Source organism: Capra hircus (assembly GCF_001704415.2).
Source record: "Capra hircus breed San Clemente chromosome X unlocalized genomic scaffold, ASM170441v1, whole genome shotgun sequence".
NCBI classification, from domain to species: domain Eukaryota; kingdom Metazoa; phylum Chordata; class Mammalia; order Artiodactyla; family Bovidae; genus Capra; species Capra hircus.
In genome coordinates, this window is record NW_017189517.1 from 39,389,556 (window position 1) to 39,405,610 (window position 16,055).

General features: G+C 37.7%; 1 protein-coding gene and 1 pseudogene across 1 annotated transcript in view; both read left to right on the top strand.

Annotated features, from left to right (window-relative positions):
• The window catches only part of IL1RAPL2 (interleukin 1 receptor accessory protein like 2), a 1,078,037-nt gene that overhangs the window by 890,489 nt on the left and 171,493 nt on the right, over positions 1–16,055 (top strand). The window lies entirely within an intron of this gene.
• LOC102186844 lies at positions 6,608–6,901 on the top strand (annotated as a pseudogene).

Sequence of the window (16,055 nt, forward strand, 5' to 3'; positions counted from 1 at the left end):
GGAAAGCACACACGCCGTGAGTGGGGGCAAGCCCAGTGTGGCCCGACAATGCGAGCACGTCCCACACATGCCAGTGATATTTGTTTGCAGTGTACCTCCCTCCGCACAGCACAACTGAACCTAAATAAATGACCTCCTACACCCCCTTGTGTCAGGGTGGAAATTAGACCCTGAAGAGACTTGCAAACAGAGGAAGCCAAAATAAAGAAGAGGGAAACGATTTGAAAGAGACAGGTGCAACAGATTAAAACCCTGTAGTTAGCAGAGACTACATTGGAAGGGGCCTTATAGACCCTGAGAAGAAGTATAAGCTAGAACAATGAACTATCTGAAACTGAACTGACCCCACACTGCCCTCAACAGCTCCAGAGAAATTCCTAGATATACTTTACTATTATCATTTTTTAACTTGTTTCTTTTATTTCTAAGTTCTTTATTACTCCTTTAATTTTCATTTTTAAAACGTCCTATTACCTTGCAAAAAAAGACCTACTTTTAAGCAAATTTCATATATATATATTTTTATAATATTTGTGCCTTTGTTTGGTTTTTTTATATTGTATTTTTGAGAGTTTAACCTCTACTCTAGATTTTTAATCTTTACTTTTTGGTATTTGTTATCAATTTTGTACCTTTAAGAATCCAATTTTCAGTACCCGTTTTTACTTTGGAGTGTGATTACTGGCATGATTGCTCTCTCCCCTTTTGACTCTCCTTTTTCTCCCCCGGGTCACCTCTATCTCCTCCCTCCCCCTTCTCTTCTCTATTTAACTCTATGAACCTCTCTGGATGTTCCAGGCTGTGGAGAGCAAATAGGGAACTGATTACTGGCTAGATTGCTCATGCCCCTTTTGATTCCCCCTATTCTCCTCCTGGTCACCTCTATCTCCCTCCTCCCTATTCTCTTCCCCATGTAACTCTGTGAACCTCTCTGGGTGTCCCTCACTATGGAGAATCTTTTCACCATTAACCTAGATGTTTTATCATTGGTGCTGTATAGATGTAGAAGTCTTGAGGCTACTGTAAGAATAAGACTGAAAGCTAGAGGCAGGAGGCTAAAATCTAAAACTTGAGAACACCAGAAAACTCCTGACTCCAGGGAACTTTAATCGATAAGAGCTCATCCAAAACCCTCCATACCTACACTGAAACCAAGCTCCCCCAAGAGCCAACAAGTTTCAGAGCAAGACATACCAAGCTAATACTCCAACAATGCAGGAACATAACCCTGAGCATTAAAATACAGGCAGCCAAAAGTCACACCAAACCCATAGACACCTCAAAATTCACTACTGGACACTTCATTGCACTCCAGAGATAATAGATCCAGCTCCACCCACCAGAACACTGATGCAAGCTTCCCTAACAAGGAAACCTTGACAAGCTACTCATCCAACCCCACCCACAGCGGGGAACCTCCACAATAAAAAGGAACCACAAACATCCAGCATAGAGAAAGGCCACCCCAAACACAGCAATCTAAACAAGATGAAAAGGCAGAGAAATATTCAGCAGGGAAAGGAACATGATAACAGCCCACCAAACCAAACAAAAGAGGAGAAGATAGCGAGTGTATCTGAAAAATAACTCAGAATAGTAAAAATAATACAAAATCTTGAAAACAAAATGGAGATACAGATAAATAGTCTGGGGACAAGGATTGAGAAGATGTAAGAAAAGTTTAACAAGAACCTAGAAGAAATAAAAAAGAATCAATCAATAATGAATAACGCAATAACTGAGATGAAAAGCACTCTGGAGGGAACCAACAGTAGAATAACTGAGGCAGTGGATAACATAAGTGAGGTGGAAGATAGAATGGTGGAAATAAATGAAGCATAGAGGAAAAAAAAAAGAATTAAATGAGGACAACCTCAGAAACCTCTGGGATAATGTTAAATGCCCCAAGATTCTAATAATAGGAGTCCAAGAAGACAGAAAGAAAGGCCATGAAAAAATACTTGAGGAGATAATTATTGAAAACTTCCCTAAAATGGGGAAGGAAATAGCCACCCAAGTCCAAGAAACCCAGAGAGTCCCAAACAGGATAAACCCACGGCAAAACACCCCAAGACACATATTAATCAAATTAACAAAGACCAAACACAAAGAACAAATATTAAAAGCAGCAAGGGAAAAACAATAAATAACACACAAGCGGATTCCCATAAGGATAACAGCTGATCTTTCAATAGAAACTCTTCAGGCCAGAAGGGAATGGCAGAACATACTTAAAGTGATGAAAGAGGAAAACCTACAACCCAGATTGCTGTACCCAGTAAGGATCTCATTCAAATATGAAGGAGAAATCAAAAGCTTTACAGACAAGCAAAAGCTGAGAGAACTCAGCACCACCAAACCAGCTCTTCAACAAATGCTAAAGGATCTTCTCTAGACAGGAAACACAGAGAAGGTTTATAAACTCGAACCTAAAACAACAAAGTAAATGGCAATGGGATCATACTTATCAATAATTACCTTAAATGTAAATGGATTGAATGGCCCAACCAAAAGACAAAGACTGGCTGAATGGATATAAAAACAAGACCCCTATATATGTTGTCTACAAGAGACCCACCTCAAACCTAGGGACACATACAGAGTGAAAATGAAGGGCTGGAAAAAGATATTTCACGCAAATGGAGACCAAAAGAAAGCAGGAGTAGCAATACTCATATCAGATAAAATAGACTTTGAAATAAAGGCCGTGAAAAGAGACAAGAAGGACACTACCTAATGATCAAAGGATCAATCCAAGAAGATATAACAATTATAAATATATATGCACCCAACATAGGAGCATTTCAATATGTAAGGCAAATGCTATCAAGTATGAAAGAAGAAATTAACAGTAACACAATAATAGTGGGTGACTTTAATAACCCCACTCACACCTATGGATAGATCAACTAAACAGAAAATTAGCAAGGAAACACAAACTTTAAATGATACCATGGACTAGTTAGACCTAATTGATATCTATAGGACATTACACCCCAAACCAATGAATTTAACCTTTTTCTCAAGTGCACACGGAAACTTCTCCAGGATAGGTCACATCCTGGGCCATAAATCTAGCCTCAGTAAATTCAAAAAAAATTGAAATCATCTCAAGCATCTTTTCTGATCACGATGTGGTAAGATTAGATGTCAACTACAGGAAAAAATATTAAAAATACAACCATATGGAGGCTAAAAAACACACTTCTGAATAAGCAACAAATCACAGAAGAAATCAAAATATGCATAGAAACAAATGAAAATGAAAACACAACAACTCGAAACCTATGGGATTCAGTAAAAGCAGTGCTAAGGGGAAGGTTCATAAGCAATACAAGCTTACCTCAAGAAACAGGAGAAAAATCAAATAAATAACCAAACTCTACACCTAAAGCAACTAGAAAAAAAAAGAAATGCAGAACCCCAGGGTTAGTAGAATGAAAGAAATCGTAAAAATTAGGGCAGAAATAAATGCAAAAAAAGAAAGGAGACCATAGCAAAAATCAACAAAGCTAAAAGCTGGTTCTTTGAGAAGATAAATAGACAAACCATTAGCCAGACTCATCAAGAAACAAAGGGAGAAAAATCAAATCAACAAAATTAGAAATGAAAATGGAAAAATCACAACAGACAACACAGAAATACAAAGGATCATAAGAGACTACTATCAGCACCCATATGATTATAAACTGGACAACTTGGAAGAAATGGACGAATTCTTAGAAAAGTACAACTTTCCAAAAATGAACCAGAAAGAAATAGAAAATCTTAACAGACGCATCACAAGCACAGAAATCAAAACTGTAATCAGAAGTCTTCTAACAAACAAAAGCCCAGGACCAGATGGCTTCACAGCTGATTTCTACCAAAATTTTAGAGAAGTGCTAACACCTATCCTACTCAAACTCTTCCAGAAATTGCAGAGGAAGGTAAACTGCCAAACTCATTCTATGAGGCCACCATCACCCTAATACCAAAATCAGACAAAGATGCCACAAAAAAAGAAAACTACAGGCCAATATCACTGATGAACATAGATACAAAAATCCTTAACAAAACTTTAGCAAACAGAATCCAACAACATATTAAAAAGATCATACATCATGACCAAGTGGGCTTTATCCCAGGGACACAAGGATTCTTCAATATTTGCAAATCAATCAATATGATACACTACATTAACAAATTGCAAGATAAAAACCATATGATTATCTCAATAGATGCAGAGAAAGCCTTTGACAAAATTCAACATCCATTTATGATTTAAAAAAAAAACCCTCAGAAAGCAGGAATAGAATATCTCAACATAATAAAAGCCATATATGATAAACCCACAGCAAACATTGTCCTCAATTGTGAAAAATTGAAAGCATTTCCCCTAAAGTCAGAAACAAGACAAGGATGCCCACTCTCACTACTAATATTCAACGTAGTTTTGGAAGTTTTAGCCACAGCAATCAGAGAAGAAAAAGAAATAAAGTAATCCAGATTGGAAAAGAAGTAAAACTCTCACTGTTTGCACATGACATGATCCTCTACATAGAAAACCCTAAAGACTCCACCAGAAAATTACTATAGCTAATCAATGAGTAGAGTAAAGTCACAGAATATAAAATTAACACACAGAAATCCCTTGCATTCCTATACACTAATAATGAGAAAACAGAAAGAGAAATTAAGGAAACAATTCCATTCACCATTGTAGCAAAAAGAATAAAATACTTAGGAATAAAGCTACCTAAAGTAACAAAAAACTATAAAATGCTGATGAAAGAAATCAAAGATTTCTTTGATAGAGAAATATACCATGTTTTTGGGTCAGAAAAATCAACATAGTGAAAATGAGTATACTACCCAAAGCAATCTATAGATTCAATGCAATCCATATCAAGCTACCAATGGCATTTTTCAGAGAACGAGAACAAATAATTACACAATTTGTATGAATATACAAAAAACCTCAAATAGCCAGTGCAATCTTGAGAAAGAAGAATGAAACTGGAGGAATCAATCTGCCTGACTTCAGACTCTACTACAAAGCTACAGTCATCAAGACACTATGATACTGGCACAAAGACAGAAATATAGATCAATGGAACAAAATAGAAAGCCCAGAAATAAATCCACACACCTATGAACATCTTATCTTTGACAAAGGAGGCAAGAATATACAATGGAGAAAAGACAATCTCTTTAACAAGTGGTGCTGGGAAAACTGGTCAACCACCTGTAAAAGAATAAAACTAGAACACTTTCTAGCACCATACACAAAAATAAACTCAAAATGGATTAAAGATCTAAATGTAAGACCAGAAACTATAAAACTCCTAGAGGAAAACTTAGGCAAAACACTCTCTGACATAAATCATAGCAGGATCCTCTATGACCCACCTCCCAGAGTAATGGAAATAAAAGCAAAAATAAACAAATGGTACCTAATTAAACTTAAAAGCTCTTGCACAATGAAGGAAACTATAAGCAAGGTAAAAAGGCAGCCTTCAGAATGGGAGAAAATAATAGCAAATGAAGCAACTGACAAAGAATTAATCTCAAAAATATACAAGCAGATCCTGCAGCTCAATTCCAGAAAAATAAAAAACCCAATCAAAAAATGGGCCAAAGAACTGAACAGACATTTATCCAAAGACATACAGATGGCTAACAGAAATATGAAAATATGCTTAACATCACTCATTATCACAGAAATGCAAATCAAGCCACAATGAGTACCATCTCACACTGGTCAGAATGGCTGCTATCCAAAAGTCTACAAACAATAAATGGTGGAGAGGGTGCAGAGAAAATGGAACTCTCTTACACTGTTGGTGGGAATGCAAACTAGTACAGCCAGTATGGCGAATAGCATGGAGAGTCCTTACAAAACTGGAAATAGAACTGCCATACAACCCAGCAGTCCCACTGCTGGGCATACACACCGAGAAAACCAGAATTGAAAAAGACACATGTACCCCAATGTTCATCACAGCACCGTTTACAATAGCTAGGACATGGAAGCAACCTAGATGTCCATCAGCAGATGAATGGATAAAAAAGCTGTGGTACATATACACAATGGAATATTACTCAGCTGTTAAAGAGAATGCATTTGGATCAGTTCTAATGAGGTGGATTAAACTGGAGCCTATTATACGGAGCAAAGTAAGTCAGAAAGAAAAACACCAACAGAGTATATTAATGCATATATATGGAATTTAGAAAGATGGTAATGATGACCCTATATACAAGACAGCAAAAGAGACACAGATGTAAAGAACAGACTTTCAGATCTGTGGGAGAAGGTGAGGATGGGATGATTTGAGAGAATAGCATTGAAACCTGTATATTATCATTTGTGAAATAGATCGCCAGTCCAGGTTCGATGCAGAGGCAGGGTGTTCAAGGCTGGTGCCCTGGGATGACCCTGAGAGATGGGATGAGGAGGGAAGTGAGAGGGGGGTTCAGGATGGGGAACACATGTACACCCATGGCTGATTCATGTGAATGTATGGCAAAAACCACCACAATATTGTAAAGTAATTAGCTTCCAATTACAATTTAAAAAAATAAAGATTTGCACCTCCCTACTGGTGCCCGTCCTGCTGCTGCAATGACTAGTCTCCCAACCATGCCTCCTCCAGCACAATAACTGTTGGCTACCACAATTCTAAAAGCCATTGAGGACCTGTCCCTGGTAACTGAAGCCAGCACACCTCTCATTGCAGTTGTTAACACTGCGGTCTTCCTCACTCTGCTCTCAGTCATGATTTTGATCTTCTCTTACCTGTAGAAGAACAAAAGCAGCTACATCACCTACGAACCTGCAGATGACAAGCCCAGCGCCATTGTTCTAATGGAGAGTGACTCAGCTAAGGGCAGGGAGAAGGAATGATATTTCATCTAATGGTTTCTAGTCCCCAAGGAGCTTATCCAGGCTCCAGTGCTAACACACTATTTATTAGGTGAAAGTTTTACCTGAAACCCGTGAGAAGCATCCACTGATATGGGTAGATCTGAGCTCCTTCATATGCAGAGTACGTCATGAGAAACTCTGGGCTGGAAGAAGCACATGCTGGAATCAAGATTACCGGGAGAAATATCAATAATCTCAGATATGCAGATGACACCACCATTATGGCAGAAAGTGAAGAGGAACTAAAAGCCTCTTGATGAAAGTGAAAGAGGAGAATAAAAAAGTTGGCTTAAAGCTGAACATTCAGAAAACTAAGATCATGGCATCTGGTCCCATCACTTCACTGCAAATAAATGGGGAAACAGTGGAAACAGTGTCAGACTTTATTTTTTTGAGCTCCAAAATCACTGCAGATGGTGACTTCAGCCATGAAATTAAAAGACGCTTACTCCTTGAAAGGAAAGTTATGACCAATCTAGATAGCATATTGAAAAGCAGAGATATTACTTTGCCAACAAAGGTCCATCTAGTCAAGGCTATGGTTTTTCCAGTAGTCATGTATGGATGTGAGAGTTGGACTGTGAAGAAAGCTGAGCACTGAAGAATTGATGCTTTTGAACTATGGTGTTGGAGAAGACTCTTGAGAGTCCCTTGGACTGCAAGGAGATCCAACCAGTCCATTCTGAAGGAGATCAACCCTGGGATTTCTTTGGAAGGAATGATGCTAAAGCTGAAGCTCCAGTACTTTGGCCACCTCATGCGAAGAGTTGACTCATTGGAAAAGACCCTGATGCTGGGAGGGATTGGGGGCAAGAGGAAAAGGGGACAACAGAGGATGAGGTGGCTGGATGGCACACCGACTTGATGGACATGAGTTTGAGTGAACTCCGGGAGTTGGTGATGGACAGGGAGGCCTGGCGTGCTGCGATTCATGGGGTTGCAGAGTCATACACGACTGAGTGACTGAACTGAACTGAGCTCCTTCCAGGACACAGACCCAAATGCCAGCATCACTGACACCAGGAGACAAAAAGAAAGCTGTTCATGTCTCTAGCCAGGTCTCTGTCACACATCTTCTGACTGATGAGTGACATGGAGCTCTATTGGGCAACACTGTAGTACATACCCAGTCATCTTCACTTTTTTCACAGATTGAAGGGAAGAAGAGTGTTGGGGGTCACTTGATGCTCCTCTGTCCCTTACCTGGTCACCTAGTGACAACCTGAGTGGAAGTAATATCCTTAGTTCTTCCCAGAGGCGGGAGACCACAAGCAAAGGCCAGACCAGGAGGGCCAGGAGACTGTGGAGACCTCCCTCCTGATGAATGTGCCACTTCCCTTAATCTGAGCTCTTCCTTTCCTTAACCCCCCAACAATCTAGAAATATGCTATTTTTATTGGAATTAAAACCATTCATTGATACAGAAATCAGATTCTCATGTGCAAGAAATTACTATCTTTATCCTTTGACTTATCCTTGCTGAAACCGCTGTGACAGTTTGCTTTGTTGCTGTTGTTCAGTGTCTGTCATATCCAGCTCTTTGTGACCCCATGAACTGCAGTATGCCAGGCTTCCCTGTCCTCCTCTATCTCCGAGAGTTTGCTCAAGTTTGTGTCCATTTTTGCTTACTCAACTTACTCGACTCTCTTTGCCTGTGTTTTCTCCCAAGCAAAGGGGGCCCCAGAGAAGTTTCAGAAGTTCCCAGAACGATCTCAGGGGTTTGAAACAGAGATGGTCCTGGGAAGTTTGTCCTAGAAGACGGTCATTAGAAACATACCCTGGGAGATAAGTTGTTTAGCCTCCATCCTAGCAAGGGCCAGTATGTCCCTGATCCATTCTGTGTGCACACAGAGGGAACCGGGAACAAGTCACTGTTCCCACCAGTGCTCTTTCTATCAAGCCCAGAGAGGCTTCTTGGATCTCACTTCATCCATCTCAAGATGAGGCATATTCAAAAGGTACAGTGTTTTGGTAGAAATCATTAACTCTCCATGCATTGTTTACTTTGGAACTAAACTAAACCTCCTTCAAGGTCTTAACTATATTGTCTTTATTTTTCAAGTCCACCCAAGGTAAGATCCAAGAGTTGAAAAATCAATCTTAGCAACTTATATTCCAGTTTTCAGCATTTCTCCAAACAGAATTTTTGAAAAACTGAAGGTCACCCTGAACTTACAACTTAACAAGTTGTTAAACTAAAAAACATTTGCCTCAAGTCAAACTAAAGGGCAAGTGAGAGACTCATTTGTTCCCTTATTTCTAAGTTTATGTTCTGAATTCCTCTGGCCTAATAGGCTTTTAAGAATTTGAAAGTGCTTAGGAAATAAAGTGAAGAAAACTAAACATCTAGAATGGAACTCATGAAAATGGTCAAATCTTAGCCTCGTACTCCTGCATTTGTTTCAAAGACTTCATTTTAAAAAAAACTGAATTTGATTAATGGTTTATACTTTTCATTTTCCATTACTTCTTTGATCCTGACAACAAACCAGTGTGGAAGATTATGAAGTCCATTGAGTTAAAAGCTCACATATCTAGCAGTTAACTAAATCTGAAATTTTGGTCACATGATATACAGTCTTACTCTGTGGCAGGCAGTAAGACTGTCAGAAATATTTCAGTCCTTCTAGCCATATGGTAGGAATGCACTTTCCTGCCCAGCTGAAATTAGGCGTGGCCAACATGACTTACTTTGGTCATTGAAACGTGAGCAGAAGTGACACATGACATTTCTTGGTGGAAGCATGTAATTGACAGTGCTTAGCTTCAGCCTCTCAATTATCTTTCTCTGGTGATTGTTGAAGCACCTTTTCAAGATAGATCCTCTTTCGGCCTGGGTTTTTAATGATTACCTTGGACAGAGCCTCCACCCCATCAACTTATATTGTATGTGAAACCTAAATAAAAATAAAGTTTTACTATTTTAAGTAAATGATATTTGGATTATTGTTTCCTTTTGAGACATAATCTATTTTATCCTGACTTAGAAATATATTCTTTCAATGGGAATCACAAGTGTATTCTCATTTAAGTATGTCTTCCTAATGTCTTCATATCTGTTGAAACTTACTCTTTTGGGGCTAGCAATATTTTTGCACAGCTACATTAGCAACATTTTATAACCACTCTCCGTTTAAAGAATTTTAGATTTGATAGACATGCTGGAATGAGAGTCAATGCTCTATTCTTTTTAAGTGTAGTAATGATAGATTAATCACAGATTAAGAACTTAAAGGAATTTCATGAGTCTAGCAATTCTGCCTCCCACTGTTAAAGGCAGAGAGCATTTTCTCTTCTTCCATTGTACTTTGCATTGGCAAGAAAGATATTTGACATGAAAGGGGAAAACTATGAATAGTAGAGAAGAAGAAGAAGACAAGGCATGAATTTGGGAACTATTGAGCCTAAAGTGCGCTTCAGATATTACCTATGAAAGAGGAAAAAGGAGAAGAATGTATTGGAATTGGAGAGAGAGGATAGTCATCTTTAGCATCTTTGTGACTTTGAATCAACATTCTCTTATGTTAAAATAGAAATAGATTTCTCTGAATATAATGGATCATTTTTGAGGGTGCACATGTTAGATATTGCTACCACAGCATTAAAAGAAAATTAACAGTCAACTTCTTGAAGCCATAATTCAGGGTTAAATGTAGCTTTCCCCTCATCATGTTCAAGAGCTCACTTTCTTTCCTTGACTGAAGTTATCAAATCACTAATAAGGAAAAATGAAGTACAGTCTATAGACTGTTAGAATCATAACCTTTATAAATGGAAGAAGCCTTAGAAATTATGTGTTTCAACTCTGTCTCTTATACATGAGGAAACTGAGACTCAGAAAGAAGAGTCTTGGCTCATTTCATACACAACTCTCTACATTTCTTGGATATATACATGTGATTGCCAGGACTTCTATCTATTTAATAAAGTCTTAAAAGTATCTAATAACCAAGTTCCTAACTTTTCTGTAGGCAATTTTGGTAGACTGAAACATAAGCTGGATCTTCTGTGTGTTGGTAAATGACAATATTAATGGTGTGATAATGATGATAAATAATTAAAATTAGTTGTGATATAGGAAATTGGGCTGCTATAACACAACAACAAAACAAGCGAATACTCATTGTCTTAACGAAGATTGAAGTGGCTTGTTTATTTTCCCCCTTGCATGTTCATCTACATGTAAGTAATCCATGGTTGCTGTAGTAGATCTTTGTTGTCAAGGCTCCAGGCTCCTTCCCTTTGTGACTGCATTATCCTCTCTTGCCCTAATCCACAGGGCCAAAGATGATAATCTCAACACTATGGTCATAGTGGGTAATAATTCCCTCATGATGTGTTGCCCTTTTTGATAGCAATTTATTCCTACTTGATTTATTCTTAAAGAGCATTATCTTAATTCAAATGGAATGTTGCCTAGCATAATTACCATACTAAAACTTAACAACTATTTCTCTGGAAAGGAGAACACTTAAAGAAGAAAATTCATGTCTACTAAGGCTTGATAACTTGAGAGTGTGATAATGGAGATGTGGGGAGGCTCACAAACACTAGACCACAGAAGATAGCTACCCACTCTGCTTATATATTGGGTTAAACCCTTGCGTTGCCCCTTGTTTCCTCTCTTTTACTAAGGAGGAAATTATCATAGCCTTCCTTAATCAGTCCCTAGATTATACTTCAAAATCAGATTTTTAAAACTTTACCTGGAAATGAAGATATTCCAAGTATTTCTAACTTCACTTTTTCCTTCGGAGTAAGGACGCTTAGTCTGCTTGTCCAATGACATAATTGATCGTAGAAGCATTTGGTGATATCACTCTCTCCCTGCCATGCCCAATATTTATCAGATTCTGAATTTCCCGCCACTCTGGAGACACAAACATCTAGAAAAAAGAAGTGATTTACAAGAAACTTTAACGTCAGGAAAAAGTAAAATGAACCACAAGGATAAGTTACTATGTCAAATCCAATGAAGCAAATAATTCTTAGAAGATGGTTTATTTTCCAAGTGAAAGCATAGACTTATAGAATACTTAGGAAAGCTTAAGTTTGTTTTATGGCCAGGAATATAGTTTGTGGATGGAAATTAATTACTTTTTTGTCCTAGATCTCTCTGAGGTTAATGTGTCTTAAGTACAGGTGTACCTTGTTTAAAGTAAACCTAACATTTTAAAATCCCAATTGGCACAAAAATCAAAATTAGTTTTTGGCTCTATAAAAGGATTGAAGACAGGATTTCTTTATATACCATGGTACTCTAGTTCAAGAGTCAGCAAACTATGACCCAAGAAGAACCAAACCTGACAAGCCCTTATTTTTGTAAACAAACTTTTATTAGCACACAGTCATGCCCATTCATTAAGTTTAGAGATTATTTATGGCTGTTTTTATACACTACATTGGCAAAGTTGTTGCAACAGTAACTCTCTGACTAGCAAAACATGAATTATTTGCTATTTGGCCCTTTACAGAAAAAGTTTGATAAGTCCTACTCTAGTGCATTCAAATTACTCTGGTGTTATTCATATTGCACAAATGTGATTTATTTGGAGAAATTAAACATATTTTGATATGGCTGGAGAATAGTGCACATATACAAAAGTGATAAAGCTAGTGGGGTGGAAAGAAGTCATAAAGAACTTCGTGTATTTAGTTAAAGAGTTTAAACTTGATCCTGAAAATAGTGGGAAACTGTGAATGGCATTATTCCAGTGGACTGGTGTGATTTGGAAAGAAATCAATTAGGAAAGTATTGTTAACCAGTCAAGAAATGATGAATACCTGAGTTTATGTGGTAAAGTCCAAATGAAGTTGAAGGAAACAGATGCTAATGTTATTAACAAGACAGAAACAGCATGATTTTGTGAATTAGTGAATGAATGTTAGCAGCAAGGAAAAGGGAGAAACGTGGGTAGACTTAGATTTCTGACTTAGGAAAATACGCACATGTTAGCACCATATGACAAGGAGGAAATTTTCAGGGAAATAAAATGTGTTTGGTTTTGTACATGCTGAATATTATATGCATGTGAGACATTCAGGTGGAAATAGTCCTTCAGCAAGTTGCAACATAAGTTTGGAACACAAGAGTTCTGAGATACAGACTTGAAGTCATCAGAATTAACTGGAAATGTAGGCAATAATTTGGAATAAATCATTCAGAAGAACTTTATACAGTAAAAACAGCATCAGGGATAATACCAGTATCTAAATGATTGTGGAGGAAGTCCACAAAGAAAAATGGGAATACCATGAAGAACATTGAAAAGGAGCTTCCAACTGGCAAGGGGAAAGGGAATATAATGAAAGCCAAGAGAAAATTCAATCTTAAGAGAAAATGTCAATTACCTAAGAGATATCAAGTAATCAAGTAATACTGTGGCAGAAAATTATTCACTGGGTTTGTAAATATGGAGGTCATTGGTGACCTTAGTGAAAGCAGTGACTGGTAAGAAAGGGAAAAGAAACAGTGAATATAAGCTAATCTTTCAAGTAATTTTTCTGTAGAATACTGGAAAAGCCAGTAACTAGAAGGATTCTTAAATCGAGGAAGTGTTTCTTGAGGATGGGAAAGACTTGAGTGTATTTATTATGCTGGAGGGCTGGAGTCTCTAGAGAGGAAGGAGAAGATGCAAGAAAGGTCCACTGGATCTGCAGGTTACCTTGCCAAGCAAAGGCTCTACATGAGCCCCATATTCCATTTACTCAGCTCACTGTCATCCAGGCTAATCAAAAAGAGAGAGAGAGAGAGAGCAACATTTAAACTTTGGATGATAATCAAGTGTCTGAGAACATGATTCAGACATTTCAACTTGGGATAATAATCTTGTGTCTGAGAACATGATTCCTCCCATACAATAGCTCAATAACACTTGCTTTCTGAGATCTGTCTTTCTTTAATAGGATCAACTAGTAGGAACATTTAAATTTCTTTTTCCAATCAGGCAGGAATCACTGAAAGTCTAGAGGGAGGCTAGAGAGTAAGTGGGTGTGTGAATTGTTGACTGGTCCCTTTGCTGTCTGTCATGGTACTTGAATGTGCAATCAGCTCTATGTTAACACTGCATTTAGAGAAGTAAAATACTAGTGTTAAGTATACTTGGGAGAGACCTGAGTTTGCTCTTCTCAGTGGTAAATGGTACACTTTTGTGAGACCACAGAAGTGTACATTGCTGAATGTGTGGTGGGGAAAAGAGGGGTTCAATATAACCTGCTAATAGGTACAATTCATTAAAACATCCCCTGAATCTTACGGACATTAACCAGATCACCCATTGGTGCAAAATTAGAATTGAAGATACAAAAGTTGATGAGGAATCAGTTTAGCATTATTAATTAAGCCTCTGAATATATATGCCAAGTTCCAGTAGGTCAGCAGGATAGTGTGTTCATGTTCTAGATGCAGATTCCAGAAGCCCCATTGCAGGTGCTCAGAAAGCTTAGCCCAGTCTCATCCTTTGAGGAACTCATGTTCTCGTAGGGCACTGAGACATAGTTATGTGATATAATACATATGTGCAACACCTCCATAACCTTACTACCTTGTTAGTGTTATGCAGACTCAATAGGGGAAAACCTCAAAATACCCTAGAAGTAGCAGATGCCATTACAGTGAGTGATTAAACCAGCTGTATGACTGATTACTTTAGACAAGACAATTACCACAAATGCATTTATTGAACAAAATTCCATTAAGTACCTACTCTGGGCAAAGGATTTCTTTGATAATAGAGCTGAAGACTGAAAATCCCACCATCTTTTTTGATGGGCCTATGTAACATTAGTTAACATTAGTGGAAAGTTACTTCTAGAAAAATTGCAAAACAAAGGATACTTAAGACTTACTTTGATATTTTTATTGAATGTTGCTTGAAGCAGTCTATGTAAGGCTGAGCCAGAGAATGTCTTCCCAATTACTCTGAAGCCACATCTTTGCCCTTATGCTAAATACTAATGGTATTAATACAGTGAAACATGGTTTAGCACAATCTGTGTATATTTTGTCACCTCAACTAGGTTTATACATATCGAAGATAGTATATTTCTTCTGCTTCCCTTTTTTCTCCCATATAGTAGGCACTAGGTACATACTATTGTGGTTGATTTTTTAAAATATTAAGTATCTCTCTCCTCAGACAAAATTGAGGGCACATTTTCCAGACAACACTTATCCATGAGAAAGCATGTACCCACCCCCTCATCCCACCCATAATCTATATTGAAGAAGTTTAAAGTGCCAGACTATAATAGTTTCCCCTCTGCTGACCACACTCCTTCACTCCCCCCACAAAACCCCATCTCTTTTTCCATTCTGTGGTAGGACCTAAGATGCAGTCAAAAATGTGGTTTCTATTGCTCTGAAGTTATGTCAGCCTTGAAGAGTTCAAGATGTTTCCAGTTGTAGGAAAATTTTTTCACTTTTTTTTTGTAGAAGATGTACTTTATAATCATTCATAACAGCAGAAAAGTTGTAAGTGCTTTTGACCAGCTTCTGTGAACATGCTTATAGATTAGTAAATATATATCATTGTCTCACACTGTGGGTATGTCTTGAAACAAATTATTTTTCAAAGTAGGACTCACCTACTGTGTTCAAGGTTAAGTGGTATGTCAAACATAGGGGTTGTATGAGACATAGACCATGTCTGCTGAGTTTGTTTGATATTTTATTATTTACATTTGACATTTTTCCTACAAGTACCTTTAATTATGCTTTAAATCACTTTAAATCACAGTGACTAATACCTTTTCTGATGTAATACACTGTGCCTCACTAGAATTGGGAATATTTCTTTTGTAGTTTATCCTTCTAGAATTCCAAATACCAAAGGTAAGAAGACAGAGAATTCAAGAAAACCCTGATGCAAGTGTTATTGGAGCAATGGGGTGAGATCCTTTCAAAGCTATTGGCCACTCGAAAATATACCATTAATAATTGCAAAGGGAAACTAAGTCAAACTCTAGTCCCAACACTTATCAGACAAATTTATCCTGTTTCTATTACTAAGAGACACTGAAAATCTATCAGTGATTTCTGTAGTTTGCATAATGGACCCCTTCTTTAACCACTTTCCAGAGCTATGTGATCAATAAATGTTTGTTGAGGAAATGAACAAAATAATGAGTTGCTCTTGAGGTCCAG